Source organism: Peromyscus maniculatus, chromosome 1 (assembly GCF_049852395.1).
Source record: "Peromyscus maniculatus bairdii isolate BWxNUB_F1_BW_parent chromosome 1, HU_Pman_BW_mat_3.1, whole genome shotgun sequence".
Lineage (NCBI taxonomy): Eukaryota > Metazoa > Chordata > Mammalia > Rodentia > Cricetidae > Peromyscus > Peromyscus maniculatus.
In genome coordinates, this window is record NC_134852.1 from 208,272,937 (window position 1) to 208,290,360 (window position 17,424).

The 17,424-nt window shown below is 44.0% G+C and overlaps 1 protein-coding gene across 2 annotated transcripts in view; it reads right to left on the reverse strand.

Annotated features, from left to right (window-relative positions):
* The window catches only part of Gpam (glycerol-3-phosphate acyltransferase, mitochondrial), a 59,195-nt gene that overhangs the window by 30,732 nt on the left and 11,039 nt on the right, over positions 1 to 17,424 (reverse strand). Inside the window, exon 2 of one of the 2 annotated variants that reach the window (XM_076563308.1) lies at positions 3,270 to 3,427. The exons of the other annotated variant lie outside the window; for it this stretch is intronic. The gene's annotated coding sequence lies outside the window, so the exon portion shown is untranslated. The remainder of the gene's footprint in view (positions 1 to 3,269; positions 3,428 to 17,424) is intronic. 2 annotated transcript variants of the gene reach the window in all.

Sequence of the window (17,424 nt, forward strand, 5' to 3'; positions counted from 1 at the left end):
CCGCCCAGCCTTGCATAATGCGCTTGGATGAAGGGTGCGCTGCTGCGTGCGCTGAGCCTGGGGAGTGAACCTAGTGGTTATGCTGCCCAAGCTGCATGCTTCGTGCGACCGTCGGCGGGTCGGTCGGTCTGTCTGCCATCCTCCTTGTGTGGCTCACCAGACCCTGTCGTGGAGTGTATGTGGGCTGTGTGGGTTTAGGTAGCTAAGCGTGGTCTTGCCCGTTTATGAGATGTGTGAGAGGAAACTGAATCTGTTCACAATGTTGGAGGCAGGGGTTGCAAAAGGCAACGTTGTGAAATTTCTGTGAGTGGCTGAGCCTCACAGGGGGAAAAAATGAAGAATGGACAAGGTAAGGCTTCAAAGATACAAAGCCTCCAAGGCAGGAAGAGTCAGCTTTTTTCTTTTGAGGTATATTGCCAAAATAGTATATGCGGTGATTGTGCTAAATGGCCATGTTCTGCCTTCCTAGGAGGTGTTGAAATGTACATTTCAAATGTTCTCACTACAAAAACTAAGTGTTTGAAATAATGGTATGCTAATTATCTCAATTTAGTTACTTTGCATTGTACTCAGAAATCATTAACAGCACTTTAGTTCATATGTGTGTGTATAAACTTACATATGAATTTACAGTTAAAAATGTCTTTTTTAAAACAGCTTGAAGAAGTCCCAATCAAACTTTACCTCACTTGAGCCATTTAAACAAAACAGCACTGGGCAGGAGGGACTCTTTTGCAATATTTGTCAGAGCTATTGGCAAGGCCGATGGTTATCAAAAGCATTAGCAGTTTAAAATGAAAACGATATACCACTCAGCACACATGAACTAGAATCTGGGAACACAGATAATTAAGACATGGCCTCTGTTCTCAGGTCACTGCTGTTGGTTCTTGTCCATCTTGCATGCTCTCACCCTAGTCCTCTGCTCACATACATCTTTGTGCACAAATAACCCAATAGAAACTTACCCAGAACTCCCTAGTGTTGAAATCCCTGGGCCTGGCACCTCAGGCAGGCCTACAACAGAGAGGCCTCTCTTTTCCCACTCTTCCTCAGCAGTTGTCCCTACCATGGTCCTGAGACATGCTGTGCCATGCATATTATGCTCATGGCACTCCGCAGTCCCTAACCCGGTTCTCCAGGCCTTCCCTGTTCACTCCAGTCCTCAATTATCACGTTCTTCTGTGACATCTCAAAGATTAACCATAGCACCATGTCTCCAGTCCTCATCAGTCTGTGTCAGAATTCCACAAGGTTACAAACTCATGATGGCAGTGCCCTGCACCAGAGTCCTAATCAATGCTCAATGCTGTGTTATAATAAGCACCCTGTAAATATTTGAAGCGGAGGCATGAGAAAAACAAGACTTTCTTAACTTGAACTTTCTACCTCTCTCTATAAACCCATCCTAAGAAGCAAATATTCTCTTCTGGGAAACAACCCCAGAGAATGGAAGAGGATGTTCACAGAATAAGCAATACAGACCTTCTTGAAGTCAAAGACCCTGCCTTTATTTAGCTTCACATGTACCTTAGCAAAAAACAAACACACTTCACCAAAGTTCTGGAGCACTGTATATTGGCTACAAAGAGTGATTCTTATCCCAAAACATGAAATTGTGTGCATAGGATACTGGGCCCTAACAACAACAAAAAACACGGGAGGACAAAAAAATAAAAGCCTTAGTGTGGTGAAGAAAACAACATGAAGTGAAGTAGAAAGACTGACAGAAATCTAAAATGTAAGTCAGAAGGAAAATGTCTTACATAAAACTCGTTTGTAGGGACTCCTCTTGCACAAGGGTTACTGTATGCGTAAATGTGAGTTGCCATGCCAAGAAGTTCAGGTTACTTAATAAAAATTGTTTTGGAAACCGGTGACACCCTAAGCAATCTCTTTTATCAACAGAGTGAATTATAGTCACCAGTCCAGCCCGTCAAGATGGAGCAATGAGTGAATCCACTGCCTGATTCAACACAACAAAAAGCAAACAGGCAGGTATAAAGTAATGTGCAATAGGGCCAGTATCCTATGCACACATCAGACATCATGTGCCTGAGACTGACAGGCTAGGGGGAGGGAAGCAAGTGAGCTGAGCCCTATAATTATGTTGATTTATCACCTAGAAAGAGTCATCAGGCTTCAATACAAAAAGGAGGAACTCTAGGAGGTTTAGGTATTTTATGAATTAAGGAGCTAGAACTGAGACATTATGGGTGTTGGAGCTGGAGCAGAACACCAGAGAGGAGAAAGCTGTGTGGCACAGGGAACCTCAGTCCAGTCTTGAGCTAATTTGTCTACACATGTCAGGAAGCTATCCACTTCCAGGGAAGAACACAGAAACATGAAGAGTGGAGAGAGCACTTTGTTGTGGCTTGCACAAGATGGGGATTTATTCTTGTTCCTACAAGTCAGACTTAAAAGATTCTTGGTGGTCATACGAGACTGTAAAATGCCTCATCTTCAGAGTCTGAAAACCCCATAATTCATGATATAAATGATCTCACCTCAGTAGCAGAGCAAATCTAGCCTTATAATAAAGTCTATTATGGTCCTATCTAACACATCTTAAAAAACAAGATCCACTCCCAGCCCCCTGGTCAGTTGCTTTAAAAAAAAATGTATCTTGGAATAATGCATGAGAATACTCACAGGATATAAAAAATATCCTGTATCCTGTACCTCACAGTGAAATTCTCGGTGTTGTCAAATTGAAATTATTAGGTATGCAAAAAAGAAGAAGAAAGAAAGACAGACGGGAAAGAGTAATTGCACACCAGAAATGGGGAAAACGATAGATTGAAAATCTTAGAGATAATAGGTTAATAGCAAGTAGAGTAGAAACATGTAAAAAAAAAATTAAGCCAAAACTAGACTGGAAGAGAGAATATAGCCCAGTTGGTTGATTGCTTGCCTAGGTAGCATACATAAAGTCATGTAGTCCATACATAGCACAACATATGTCCACTTCTCCAAACGAGAAATAGTATTAGCAGACTTTTCAAAATCGACTCATGCAGGAGCCATGGCATCCCTTGATCTAAAACAGCACAATTATTCTAGAAAATTCTAGTCTGAGAAATCAGTTGAGCAATGAAGAGACAATGCTTTTTTCTCATCATCTGCTTTTCTCCAGGCTCCTTTTGGTTATTTAATTATTCAGTAACTGTTTACAAAGCCTCTCCTTTACGCCAGGTACTCTGCTGCACACACAGCTTTAACAAGACAGTGCCATCTCTTCTCTAGAGTGGAGAGTCTTGTGTACTTACTCAACTCCTGTTAGTAATTGCTCCCCAGAAGATTCAAAGCTCCGCTGTGGCTTGTGGCTTCTAGGATTCTCTTAGTTGCTCTCCCTGAGAGAGCTGCTGGTCTAGCATCTATCTGTCCTTTCACTCTGATTTTGTTCAGGGTGATCTTTTGCCAGGCTCTGAGAAAAGAATGAAACGAGGTGTCTAAGCCAATTATGATAATCTCATTCCCGAATATTGCAACTGTTGCTGCAGCCAAGACGGTCACGTGACTTAGTCCAGGGCAGTGTGACCTAAGAGAAAAGCAACTGTGAGGATTGCCCAGCTTCGCTCTCCCAGTTAAAGGGACACAGCAGGCATTGCTGCTTCCCCGCTTCCCCCGAGTCCAGCGGTCTCGGTTTTTGTCAGATCCCCGTCTGTTTAAACCACTAACATTTGGCAGAATTCTGTCCTCTCAGGCAAAAACACATTTGCTTTGACTTTAATCATGGGCAGTTCTTGCTGCTAGAATGACTCAACCACGTGAAAGAATAAACAAATAAAAGAGAAGGGCTTTGGAAATCAGCCTTACCAGCCCAGCAGGCTGAGGGCTGGCCGTGGAAGGCGTGGAACTGTGTTTCTTTTAGAAACCACCTCAGGCCATAGGGGACTGAACATCCTTGACTCACTTTGGACACATTCATAGCACTGAGAGGACCTCACTTTCACTGAAAATTGCTTCATCAGTGAATGGATAAGTAGATTAAGCTCCAAATAAACTCAAAGGAGGATTTGAGTTAAGTATGGTGTTGGCTGAAAACAGCTGTAACTATATGATACCTTTGGACTGATATGCCCATCATATCTTTATTGGTTTAAATAATAACACTTCAAACCTGAACAATTCAGAGCAGCAAATAATGACCGATCTCACTCCTAGAAAATTCAGGACCCTCCAAAATGCTACACCATGAAAAGTGGTTCCAGCCAACAGCCCCAAACCACTTATTCAGCCTTAAGTGATACTTTCTTCCAAGTTTTGAAATGGAAGAGCAATGGCTGATGGTAGTGTAAACTTCTGGCTTAGGTGTTAGGCATTGGGCCTCAGTTTAAGAAAGAAAAGACAGATAGAGGCAAACAAAAGTCTGCAATACTGAAGCTAATTTTAGTGAAAGATAATGTTCTAAGAATGCACCAAGGCCAGCATTAATAAATGCATAAGCCGAGGTTGGGGAGGGTCCACATGACATTCTTTCAGGATAGCCTTCAATTCCACCAGGAATGGTCAGACTTCCAGGAAACCTGTCCTGGCATGGCCTAGTGTCTAGCTGATAGAGTGAGGGACAAGGCTGAACTTTTCAGGAAGAAAACAAGGCAGAAACTAGGTAGATTCTAGGCTACCAGCCACTAGCTGTGCCTCAGGGTGGTGAATTAGTTTTAAAAGAGAAACTGTTCATAGGTGAACTGGGTGAGCAATCAGATAATAGAGAAATTAGCTTGTATGTCTTTAAAGAGCCAAGCTATCTCACTCTCATGGAATGAAAGCTATTTCCTCTCTGCTCTAGAGTGTAACCAGACTTAGCTGCATAAGTCCTACATTTTCCTATCAGGGAAGCCAAGCAGCTACAGTCTGTGATAGAACGCAAAAAGAATGAGAAGCTGCCTGACTGGGGTCTCTTGTCTTTGTTGACAAGACAAACTCCAGAGAGCTTTAGTTTCTCACTGGAAGTTCGGCTCGATTGTGTGAGACAGGAAAGTTGTCTGAAGGGAGGTAAAATTCAGCATAGCCCAGACACTGAGAAGCGAACAGAGGTGAGGGATCTAACTGTGGTTCAAATTATGAGATCCCTCTCATCCAGTACAAAGTGCTGGAGGCAACAGACCCTTCATGGTGAAGTGAGTCTTTGGAGCCTCAGGGAAGGCCCACATGGTAGAGCTTGTCACAGAAGGAATAGAGTTCTGAGAGCTACACAGGACCCAGGCAAGGATTAGGAAGACCCAGCAAAAATGAGTCAGGGCTTCTACATGGTCCTCCATACAGCATGCATACCCAGGTAAGGGACAGGGGCAGACTTCTAGCGATGATCCTTTTTAACATCTGAGGAATGGCTTAAATATGGGTTAATGCAACATTCACTCATTCACAACTCACTCAGAGTCTGTTGGGTACTAGGTGTCTTGCTATGTGTTGGTGGTAGAAAAATAAAAATGTCATACATGGATCTGGTCCTGGTGAGCAAAGAGTCCAATGGACCTTGACACACAGGAGAGGGAAATAGGATGAGATGAGAGGTAATAAGCAAATAAAACAGGAAAGATGAAATAAGGACTATCAAGAGTCCATGTCACAGAATAGTGAGGAGAGCAGCCTTGTGACAGTCATGGTAAGTCTCTAACTAGAGATTAGTAGGCTGGATGGCCATTATGTAATCTCAGAACTCAGCAGGTAGAGGCAGAAGGATTGGGAACTCACTGTCACCCTTAGTTACACAGTGAGCTCAAGGCTAGCCTGTGCTGCTGTGGGATGTTAATGTATGTCCTGTGGGAGCCTGTTCTTGGGTTCCTTGTGGCGTTACCCAGCAGGTTTGCATAGAGGATGATTAGGACCATGGGCCTGAGTGCAGGTGTCTGAGATGGTCTGCACTTGGCTGTACTGGGGGATGGTCTGTATGTCAAGTTGCTCTGATTGGTCAATAAATTAAACCTGATTGGTCGTGGCTAGGCAGGAAGTATAGGCGGGACTAACAGAGAGGAGAAATAAAAGAACAGGAAGGCAAAAGGAGACGCTGCCAGCCACTGCCAGGACAAGCAGCATGTGAAGATGCTGGTAAGCCACGAGCCGTGTGGCAAGGTATAGATTTGTAGAAATGCGTTACTTTAAGATATAGGAACAGTTAACAGGAGGCCTGCCACGGCCATACAGTTTGTAAGCAATATAAGTCTTTGTGTTTGCTTGGTTGGGTCTGAGCGGCTGTGGGACTGGCGGGTGACAGAGATTTGTCCTGACTGTGGGCAAGGCAGGAAAACTCTAGCTACACTGTGCTACCTAAAACCCTATCTCAAGAAGAAGAAAAAAAGTTAATACAAATGAGCCTGTCAATCTGTCAATCACCTGGATGGGAAAACACCCTTTGAAAAGATATCTGTTGCTAAAATTTCAAGAAATGGAGAAAGTCTACCTAAACAAATAGGTCAATGTAAGGCTTAATCTGGCCAATGTCTACTCTCATGGAATGCAGGCATTTTCCTAAACAATCATCCCTGACCATTGTGAGAGCCTTTCCTCCTTGAGGGCCTCTTTGGTCGTTGTTCACTCTGTCTTGAGAGTGCCTCCTGTTCTAGAACCACCTTTTCTCACCCATGCTCTGCTCTGTCTCGTCTTAAGTCATACGATGAGTGTCACAGAGCTGAGAATCCCAGAGGAGCCAGAAATCCTAGTCACATTCAGAGGGTGTTTCTAGGTGGAGGGCTCCACACTTACTTACCCAGGGTGAAAATGACTTCCCGTAGAAAGAGCACAGAGAATACCTGAACAGGAGCCAAAGAAATTCCAGAGCCCAGAGGGAAGACAGAGCTGGAGAGCTGAGCCAGGACCAGTGAGGCTCGAGGAGAAGGAAGCCACAGAGGAGGTTAGAAGAAAGTTGGGACCAGATATGGCATGGTGTCGTAGGCCACAGTGAGTTTGAAAACTTAAGTTGTGACATAGGATATGAATGTCATGCTGGGGTTTGCATCTCTCTCACCTTGTTAGGTTAGGTAAGAGCTAACAGACAGGTCTGGAGATGGGAGCAATCTGGAAGGAGGAGTGGGCAGTGGCTTGGGAGCTTTGCTGTTCCCAGGAGCCTGCCTGGGGCAAGTTGGCAGGGCAGGAGCTGGTGGGCAGCAGGTTCATTTTGTAAGCTCCCTTTATGCTGCACTTGCTGTGTGCCAAGCACAGTCCTGCACACATTGTAGGCACTGTTTCAGGCTGGCCTCAGCCATGGAGCAGCCAGGAAAACACAGTCCATGCCAGAGAGCTCGAGAGTGGGACTTTCACACAGAAAACCACTTAGAAAGATCCTGGGATTGCCCTGGGAGGCAACCCAGAGATTAGCAGAAACACAAATCACTATGCTCCCTAAGTCTGGAGAGACAGTCAACTGGACGCAGGAGGCAGGCTGCCAAGAGGAGCCTAAACCACAGAGCCACCGCCCAGCCAAAGGACCAGAGCCTGCCTTTCCCTCTCTCAGCACTTTAAACACTGGCTGGCCTTCCTGTGAGCAAAACACAAGCTGCAGGGAGGCCCGACCCATCATTTCCCCAATAAGAAAGCGTGGGCAGGGGTGGTGTAGAAAGGATCTGATGTCAAAAAGGGAAATGGGGGATCTGTCCTTCCTACAGCCCCACAGGCTGGGAACTACTTACACATCTACTTCCAGATAGGGAAACCGAGGCACAGAGGGAAGGTCAAGTGAATGTAGTTAAGTGGCAGGACCCTCACGTGAATTTAGATGTCTGACTCCAGAACACATGCCCATAGTCTTACATAACCTGGCAGCTGGGGCTGGGATGCCATGTCCTTAGCCTGAGAAAAGAGATTCTTTTATTAAGGCCCTCTGCCTGAAGAGCACAGAGCACTGTCACTCAGATCTAGTTAACTGAATAGTTCACTGGGAGATCAGAGCTCCCCACCCCACTCCCACCCCACACACCTCTATAGCAGAATGTCTGAGAGTTCTGAGAGGGATGTGGAGACAGAGTCTGCTTCCCCTACTGCATATGCCCTGCTTTAACCCTCTCTGACCCCCAAGTCACCTACCCGGATCGTTGATTTTCTATGTTCACTTACTGACTGTATTATTTGGGAATGAAAATGAAATAATGTATACAAAATCCTTAGTACAGTACCTGCCACAGGTGGGATTTCCTCAACAGCAGCCATCATTATGCCTAGTCGAGATGTGCTATGGACATAACCATAGTTCTTTGACAGTTCTCATCTCCAGAGATCTATGGTGTAAAGCCTGTGCTTGGAAAACACACTCCTTGTGGAGTCCTCGGGGCCATAAATAAGAATCCTACTCTCTTGAGCTTGGATCCCAGCAAAGATTCTTCTCCAAAATTCCAAAGCTCGCATAAACCCTTCAGGTTTGTTTTCTGGCAAAAGTGCCTCTGGGTCAGTCAGGATGAGCTGAGTTACGATGCAGCAACAAACGACCCCAAGTGCTAAGACAACAGAGGTGAGTTTGGGCAGATTCTGCATGCCTGTTGGCAAACAGTTCTTACAGGGACTGTGCTCAGGAAGCCCCTAAGTGAGCCACGCAGAAGGAAGCCGTGTCTTGACAGACACCTTACTGATTGTCAAGACTGCAGAAAGACGACCTTGCCCTCTTGATCCATGTGTCAGTCTGTTCACATTTCAGTAGCTACAGTAATCCCACCAAGCTTGTGGGGAAAGGAAGGAACATCCCAGATATCTCCAGAACAATCCGGGGCAATTCTGGTGGGCTGAGATAAAGCAAAGGCCTTAGTCTGAGATGAAGAAATAGAGGGAGTTCTAAGGAGCCAGGCCAGTGCACATCCAGCACAAAGGTGTGCCTTCGTCTTCGCAAGGAGCCTGGCCATTGCACCTCTGACGATACATTTGTACAGGGAAGCTGTCTGTTCCTAAGTATTGTCTGAACCTGTCTCTGAACCTTGTCATTTGTTCTTGAAAGACACTGAGCAAGTGGTCTGGTGAGGAGATGCCGGCAGGAATGACGGGATACTAGGCATCTGGTCTCCCAGAAGAGCCTGGGAGACTAGGACACCTCCAAGGGAACTTTTCTATTGTGAGTTCTATAGTTTACAGAGCAAGTCGAAGCTGAGTGTAAGGAAAACCAACTTCCCCTGACTCGACAACCCATACCCTCCTGAATTCCTTTCCACCACTGGATATACTTCTCTTGATGTCCTCTGCTGGCTCAAGGCTCTCCTCAGTTCTACCCCATTCACTGTACTTCTCAGACCTGGAACTTCGGCCTTACTCTAGACTTCTTCCCATAACCAATCCAACGTGAAGTCCCATCTGTGTTGTCTCCAAGGTCTCCAAGAACACATCACTCACCTATTTCCCTTCCTTCCACTCTAGCCTAAACCAAGACATCACTATCTGGGAGGCAGAACAGCTTACTGTGGGGTCCCCACATCTAGTCCTGCCACCCTCTACCCTTTCAAGCATCCCCTCCTCACATTATCCAAAACTAACATTTAAAAAGACAACACAGACCATGTCAACACTTATCCCTACTCCAACTAATTAAAATTTATTCAATTGTCCCTTACACACCACTGTCTTAAACATGTTCTCTACTGCCTGTCCAAGTTTGCCTTTGCACACTCCCTCCCCTCATTTTCTTCTCGTGCTTCCTCTGAATTTAGCCACCTTGGCCTCTAGTGTTAGTTTGAATGAGAAATGGTCCCATAGCCTTGAGCATTTGAATGCTCTGTCCCCAATTGGTGGCGTAATTTTGGGCATTTTAGGTGCTGCAGTCTCGCTAGAGGAAGCTCATCACGTGTAAAAGCCTTACACCACTTCCAGTTGACTCATTTCATTCCATGGCTGTGGTTGAGGATGCGAGCTCTCAGCTTCCTGCTCTGGCTGCCATCCCACCATGATGGACTCGTATCCCTCTGGAATCGTAGTCCCAAATAAACCCTTTCTTCTCTAAGTTGCCTCAGCTCTGGTGTTTTATCACAGCAACAGAAAAATAACTAATACAAGTTCTTTCAGTTCCTCAAGAAAGATATATCTGCACTTCCCAGAGCACACTGCTTCTTCTTACAATGCAGAAAAATGGAATGGATTTCCCATCTACTCCACACCCCCACCAACATCTGGGTCAGAGTTTAGGAAGCAATGTAAGTACAAAAGAGAGTAGGTACTAGGTTCCCAGAAGTGAGCAACTACACAAGATAAGGGGCTGGGGGCCATGGACCAGAACAATGGTTCTCAACCCTCCTAACACTGCAACCCTTTAATACAGTTCCTCATGTTGTGGTGACCCCAACCATAAAATTATTTTCACTGCTACTTCATAACAGTGATTTTGCTACTGTAGTGAATGATATATAAATATTTTTGGAGACAATATTTTCCCAAGGGGATCTCAACCCACAAGTTGAGAACCACTGGACTAGACTATCACAGCCACAAACAAAAGCCAAGCTGAAGATGGGATCTAAATACACTTCTGCCCAATAATCATGAAAAGACTTTTCAAGTATTTAAAGGAAGAACTAGAAGTGGCCAGAGATGGTCTTATGGCTATTCTTCCTCTCTTAGCATCAACCTTTGTTAAAGAGAGAATTTCCATGAAAAGGAAGGTATGATACTTTCAAAGAAAATGGACCCCATAGGGAGTATCACTATTAAGAAGTATGGCTTTGTTGGAGCAGATGTGGCCTTGTTGGAGGAGATGTGTCACTGTGGAGGTGAGTTTTGACGTCTTCTAAGGTCAAGCTATGTTCAGTGTGGCTCATGGTTGCTTCTGTTGCCTGCAGATCAAGATGTAGAACTCTCAGCTCCTTCTCTAGCATCATGTCTGCCTGCATGCCTGCATGACAATAATGGACTAAGCCTCTGAAATTGTCAAGCCTTAACTAAATGTTTTCTTTATAACAGTTGCTGTGGTCACAGTGTCTCTTAACAGCAATAGAGACCCTAACTATGACAGAAGGTCAGAACTATTTTGAATGTTTTCTGTTTCTAATGAGTTCAAAGAAAACTAGGACTTCACTCATTAAGTATAATTGAGAGGAAGATCGACCAAATTTAATTAACACTTTTTTTTTTAGTATACTTCTGAGAAAATTTGTTTTTATTACTTTCAAAGACACAGAAAAGCTCAAAGATTTTCTTTTGGGAAATGTATTCACTTGGGCATTAGAAACATGCTCTATGCAAATGTCTTTGGTTTTTAACTTAGAAATTTCCCAAAGAAATGGTTTCCAAAGTAAAGAGTTAGTCATCAACCAACTTGTCACTTAAGGTGAAGAATATGTCCATCTCGTTACACAAATGGGACCCAAAGGAAAACGTAAATACAAAGTGATACTGCAGTCAAGTGTGGTTTCAGTCGAGTCTAGTTCGGCTGTCACTCATCACATCAAAACGCCATCTCCTAACACAGAAGCAGATACTGGGGGTGGCTTTTGCATTATCCCAAATCCCAGGGGAAGTCAGGTTGCAGCCCTCTCTCCCTTTGCTCCTGTTACCCTACCATTGGCTGGATCATGAAGCCAGCTTGTCACTCAGGATGAAGAACACACCCATCTCATTGCACTTTTTTTTTCCCTGCTTGTGTTACAGCGTGACTCCATTTATCAATGAAACAACAGCTACTACATTCAAAAGCTGTCACCAGTTCTGCTCATATGGCCCTGCTACATTTCCACAAGTCATGTGTAAATTACACACAAAAATCATAGAATTCCTAGGAACTTTAGTTAATGTATAGGTAGATAAATGTCAATACGAGTGAGGTGGTTTTTCTCTAGGTTATTTATAAGTGAAGTCCTTAGAGTAGTCCATCTAAATCTCTAGGTCACTTGTTCATTAACTACTGAACAAATACAATCTAAACCAAGAATTAATGATTATCCAAAGCCTTGGCAATTGATCAAATACTGGAATGAATGGAATTTTAGCTTGGAGATAAGACTGACTTGATTCTTAACTCTACAGAGTTGGGACAAGCCCATGCACACTATGTGAATTTTAAATAATGGTAATAGTACCTAAAATAAAATGGCCTATGTGGCTAATTAACCCCATGTATTTAGCCAGAGTGACTCTCAGACAAATTGTAATTAAGCAGAACAATAAACTACCTGGCCTCAACATATGACTGGCAAACTTTTATTATTCTAAAACCATGGTGGCACATATATGTATCCTGTTATTAGTTAGGAATGTGCTTTGGGATTATAGCAAGGCATCACAGCTGCTCAGACATGTCCAATAGTGTAATTATTCTGAACTCATACTTAAACCTGACCAACCACATATCCAAATTTTGTGAAGGAATGTTGATGTAAATGCAATTATGCAATTTGTTTTTAATTCTATCATCATCTCGCTATCATCTCTCTATCCTATAACTGTCAATCTTCCTTCCCTCCCTCACTCTCTTACTTATCCCCCTTTTTTGCATCTGTAAAGCAAAGCTTATAATAATACTTCCTTTATACTGAAACATGGGTTTAGAGTTAAAATATGTCATGTGTATAATCCAAACACTTAAGAAGTTGAAGCAGGAGAATAATTACTAAGTGTGAGGCCAGCCTGAGCTATATAACAAGACCTTGTCTCAAAAATCCAAGAAAAAATATAAGTTTCTAAGATACTCCCTGATATATAATAGATACTGTGGTGTGCCTTTAAGAGAACTGGACAGTTGATCCAGGCATCAATCCCAGTTGTCAATGTGTATTGACAATAATAATTGATAAAGGAGGTATTTGAGAACAATAATCTTCTCTAGCTTCAAACCCAGATCATTTTCCTTTTCTGATTATAAACTTAGAGGCTTTGTTTATAGGGGGTAGTAATTGCACTATTGACAGAGTTTGTAAAGCAATAATTCATAACTTAGTGACATCAAAATAAAAATCTTGACCCTATGGAATTTCAGGCATTTCCTCTGGAAAACTCGGTGTGTACATGCTTTCATTTCTTCTTAGCCAGTTCACAATCATTTCTAAGGTTATTCATGGTCCCTATACTTAAGAATATGTATCTATAGTATGACTAATATAAAAAACAATGTTAGGTTCCTTTAAAATTGTAAAGATAGGAATGCTATATGATCCACCCCACTTCTGGTTGTAATTCCAAAGAAAATGACAGTGTGTTGAAGAGACAGCTAAACTCCCATGTCTATTAAAGCATTATTCACAGTAGCCAAAATATAGAATCAATCTAAATGTCTACTAATGGATGAATATATAAAACACACACACAATGAGAAAACTAGTCAGCTTAAAAAAGAAAAGAAAAGAAGTCCCATGATTTGTGGAGACAATGGTGAACCTGGAATGTATTATACTAAGAATCATAAGCCAGGCACTTAAAATCTAATACTCTATAACTTCAAGTTTACATTGACTATGAAAGTGTTGGGCTCAAAGAAGCAGAGAGTATAATGGTAGTGACCCAGGCTGGCAGAAGAGACAAACAATGGGAGATAATATATTTTAAAATTGCTGAGAGAGTAGATTTTTAAATATTCTCACCACCCAAAACCACTACATGGTTGGGTATGGTGATACATTACCAGAAACCCAGCACTTAGGAGGTGGGGTCAGGAGGATTAGCAGTTCAAGGCTAATCTCAGCATGAGGCCAGCCTGGGCTGCACAAGGCTCTACCTTGAAATTAAAAATAAATAAACAAATGAGTACATAAGTAAGTAAATAAGTAAGAAAGCTACATATGTAAGGCAAAAATGTGTATTCTCCTGAAACACACATTTGCACAATACTTCTGATATAGGCAATGGTGTGTGTGTAGCTATGCGGGAGGGGTGGAGCTATGCTGGGCTTGAACCCAGGCCCTTGTAAATACTGGGCAAATGCTTTACCACTGAGCCACCAACATCCCAGCCCTCACACGGAAGCTTAATCAGCAGGGTCACATGTAAATGGCAGTAAGAACAGGAACTTAGTCCAAGTATGATATTCAGAAGTGAACAGGGTTATATAAGGCAACAGGAAAGGAGATCCCACACCTGAATGCTCACAGTTTTATAAGAAGTAGGATGGGATTACAGTTACACACATAGCCTCCATGTTTCTTGACATGTGACATCATAGGACTGTGCCAGCAAGAATGCCATCACCATATGTGGCCCCCCAACCTTACACCTCCAGAACTTTGAATAGATAGACCTCTTTTCCTTATAAAGTTAGCCTGCCTTGGGTATTTTGTTATAGTGACAAAAAGCTGATTATACTGCTTCAAAAAAGGGTGATTTTGAGGATGGTGAAGGTGATGGAAAAGGAGAATGAAGGAGATAAAAAAAGAAGTTATCTAAGTCAGAAGGCAGAGATTGTGGTTCCAATGTGAATGGTCCCCCATAGGGTCATGTGTTTAAACACTTGGTCCCAGCTGGTGGTGTTTTGGGGGAATGTTCTGGAGCCATGGGCACACAGGGCCTAGCTGTTAGATGTAAGCCACTGGAGGAGCCTTCAGATCTCCAGCCCAGCTTCATTCCACCACTGAGATTTCAACTTCCCGATCCTCCAAGATGGGAAGGAGCTGCGCCACCGATGCTGCCACCCTGGACTGAGCCCCTCCAGATAACACAACTTCTCCCCCGGGGTGCGTGGCACCTTCCGGAACTGTGAGCCTAACCAGCCCCTGTGAGTTGTGTCTGTTGGGCAGCTTTGTCATGGCAACAAGAAAAGCAATGGCTACGGTAGGCAATCTAAAAGTCTGCTAGACTTCCAAGCAGAGTATACAGTTGCACTTCATGACTGTAGCTACTGCGTGGCTATTATTAGCAATTGTGGGGCAGTTTGGGTAACTGATGGTATCTGAGGCTTTCATTAAGCCTCAAGCAGGTAAAATATTATCACACAGGCCCTTCACGCCTGTTCAGCGATTAGGACAAAATAGAAATGCTAATTATGGGAACCAGAGCCATGAATGCTTATCTGGTGGCCTTCTGTTGCTGGAAACTGTTGGAAGCTTTGAGATTACATTAACTGATATGCCTCTTAAGTGCTCTACCTGGAGAAGCACGAAGATTCCTGATAAAGAGTGATTTCAAAGCGTTACTAGCGTTGGCCTAAAGATTTGTCAGGTGAGTTAGGGCACTGTATGGAGAAAAGCCCCAGGAGATGGCCGAGCTTAGTAGAGTGGTGTGATGGGATTTTCATGACAGAGACAGGGCTTGTGAGGCCCCCTGCTCATTCCTATGCTCATTCCTAGTTCCAGTGGTGACCAGTGCCAGCATCAAGGAGGAATACTACTTCCTACAAAGAACGAGGATTGAGGCCACAGGCCCGCGTTCACACTGTCCCAGCTGTGTCTCAGATTTCCCTGATTCTGAGCTGAACCCCTTCCCCTGGGCACAGGCTCTCACCTGCTTCTACCCTGTCTGCTGTCCCTCACCTGCCCTTTGCCACTCTCCTCTCCCTCAATGCCACAGTCCCCAGGCCACCTCTTTCTTCTGGAACCAGTCAGTCTAAGCTCATCTGGCTCAGGGCCTGTGTGTTTCTGGTTCCGCCTGCCAGGACCACGCCTTCTTAAGTGTTTATATTGCTGATTCATTCTTATTTTTAGCTCTCAGCTCCATTTGCACTTTCTGTCCCAGCCTTGTCATTTTATTCTATGTCATTCTACTTTATTTACAGCGCTTACCACTGTCTAAAATTAACCTGTCCTTTTCTTTTCCTGATCACTACCTTTCTTGCTCCTAGCAGAATGTAAGCCCGGGGAAGGCAGACTTCTGATAGGCGTTTGCTGTGCAGAAGGATGAGCAGCCACCCACACTCACACTTGCTTGATGTGGGAGTGAGTGGCCAGCAGAGCTACCCCTTACTGAGCATTTACTCGGTGCCAGGCACATGGTGTAGGTTTCTGTAAATACAGTCTCACCCAGTTCTCCCCCAAGCCCTCCAAAGTAGGCACTCATCATCCCCATTGAGTAGATGCTGATTTCATAGAGGGATTATGCAACTTCCCAATGTCACAGCTAATAAGAAACCAAAACTCTATTTAAACACCAGTATGATTGACTCCAACACTAATACTATAAGTTAGGAGTCAGCACATTATTTTTTTAATGAACCAGATAGTTAATATTTTGGGCTTTGCTAACCATATGGTCTCCATGACAACTGCTCAATCCTGATGTGTGAAAGAGGCCACAGATAACACATAAGCAAATCAATGGGGCCGTGTGCCAGCACAACTTTATTTACCAAGCAGGTGGTGGGCAGGAATTGTCCTGTGGGCTATGACTAATCATTCCCTTTTGAAGTCCTTATTCTATGTAATCCTGGAAAGAAACTAAAATGAATGAGTAGAAGAGGTTTGGGAGATGTCTCAGTGGGCAATGTGCCATCTCAGCTTGTCACACAGTCATGACAACCTGAGTCCAGTCCCAGTATGCACAAACAAAGCAAGGCACGGCAACACACACCTGTAATCCCAGGGCTGGGAAGGTGGAGAGAGGACTCCTGGGGTGTGCCAGCCGGCCAGTCTAGCTGAATTGGTGAGCTCAAGTTTAGGGAGAGAACCACGTCTCAATCATCAAGGTGAAGAACAGTAGAGGAAAACACCTGACCTCAACGTTTAGCTTCCACTCAGCTATGCACATGCACCTGCACACACACATGCACACACACACACACACACACACACACACACACGCACACACACATGCACACACACACACACACACACACACAAACACACACGAGAGAGAGAGAGAGAGAGAGAGAGAGAGAAAGAGAGAGAGAGAATGAATATAAGAAAAGCATTAAGCATGCGATCTGTGCAAGGTGAGTCTCTTCAAACAAGGAAGACAGCGGGCAGGTAAATGGTCAGTTGGGAAGGTTAAACAGAAGGCAGGATTCTGACAGGACTCAGGGCTGTGCCCAGCACTTGACCGTACTTGACTGTGGTCCTTACTATAGTGTAACCTTCCTTTAGGATCACAGTGGAGATGAACTCATTCACTTCCTTTGGCCAAGGTTTCATTCTTACTGTAATTAGACGTGATTTCACATGCCAAGACCCTCAAACACCTGCATACACATCTACACCAGAAGTCCCACTGAAGGAAGGACTACATGAAGTAATCACGCTAAGCGCTGCCTCTCTCAACTGAGCCTGAGACAAGAAAACACTCTGGTCTTTCCCCAGCAAGCAGACTTGGGGTGATGGATCACAGGCAGAGCGAGGCCCACAGCTCTGAGCCAGCCCAGAGGGAGCTCTTGCCATCTCATTGAGTGTTGTGTGTGTTGAGTTGTTTGGCTCTCAACCCTGAGTATCAGCATTACAGCGAAAGACCAGTTTGCCAGTCCCTTGGATCCGTGTTGAACTTTGAGACGGTGAGAGCCAGGGACGAAGGATATGTTTTTATAATGCTGGCTGTGCATACACAACACAGCTGAAGTCTGGATTTTGAAGGGCCTGTCTTCCTTGGGCGCTCTGCTTTGAGAGGCAG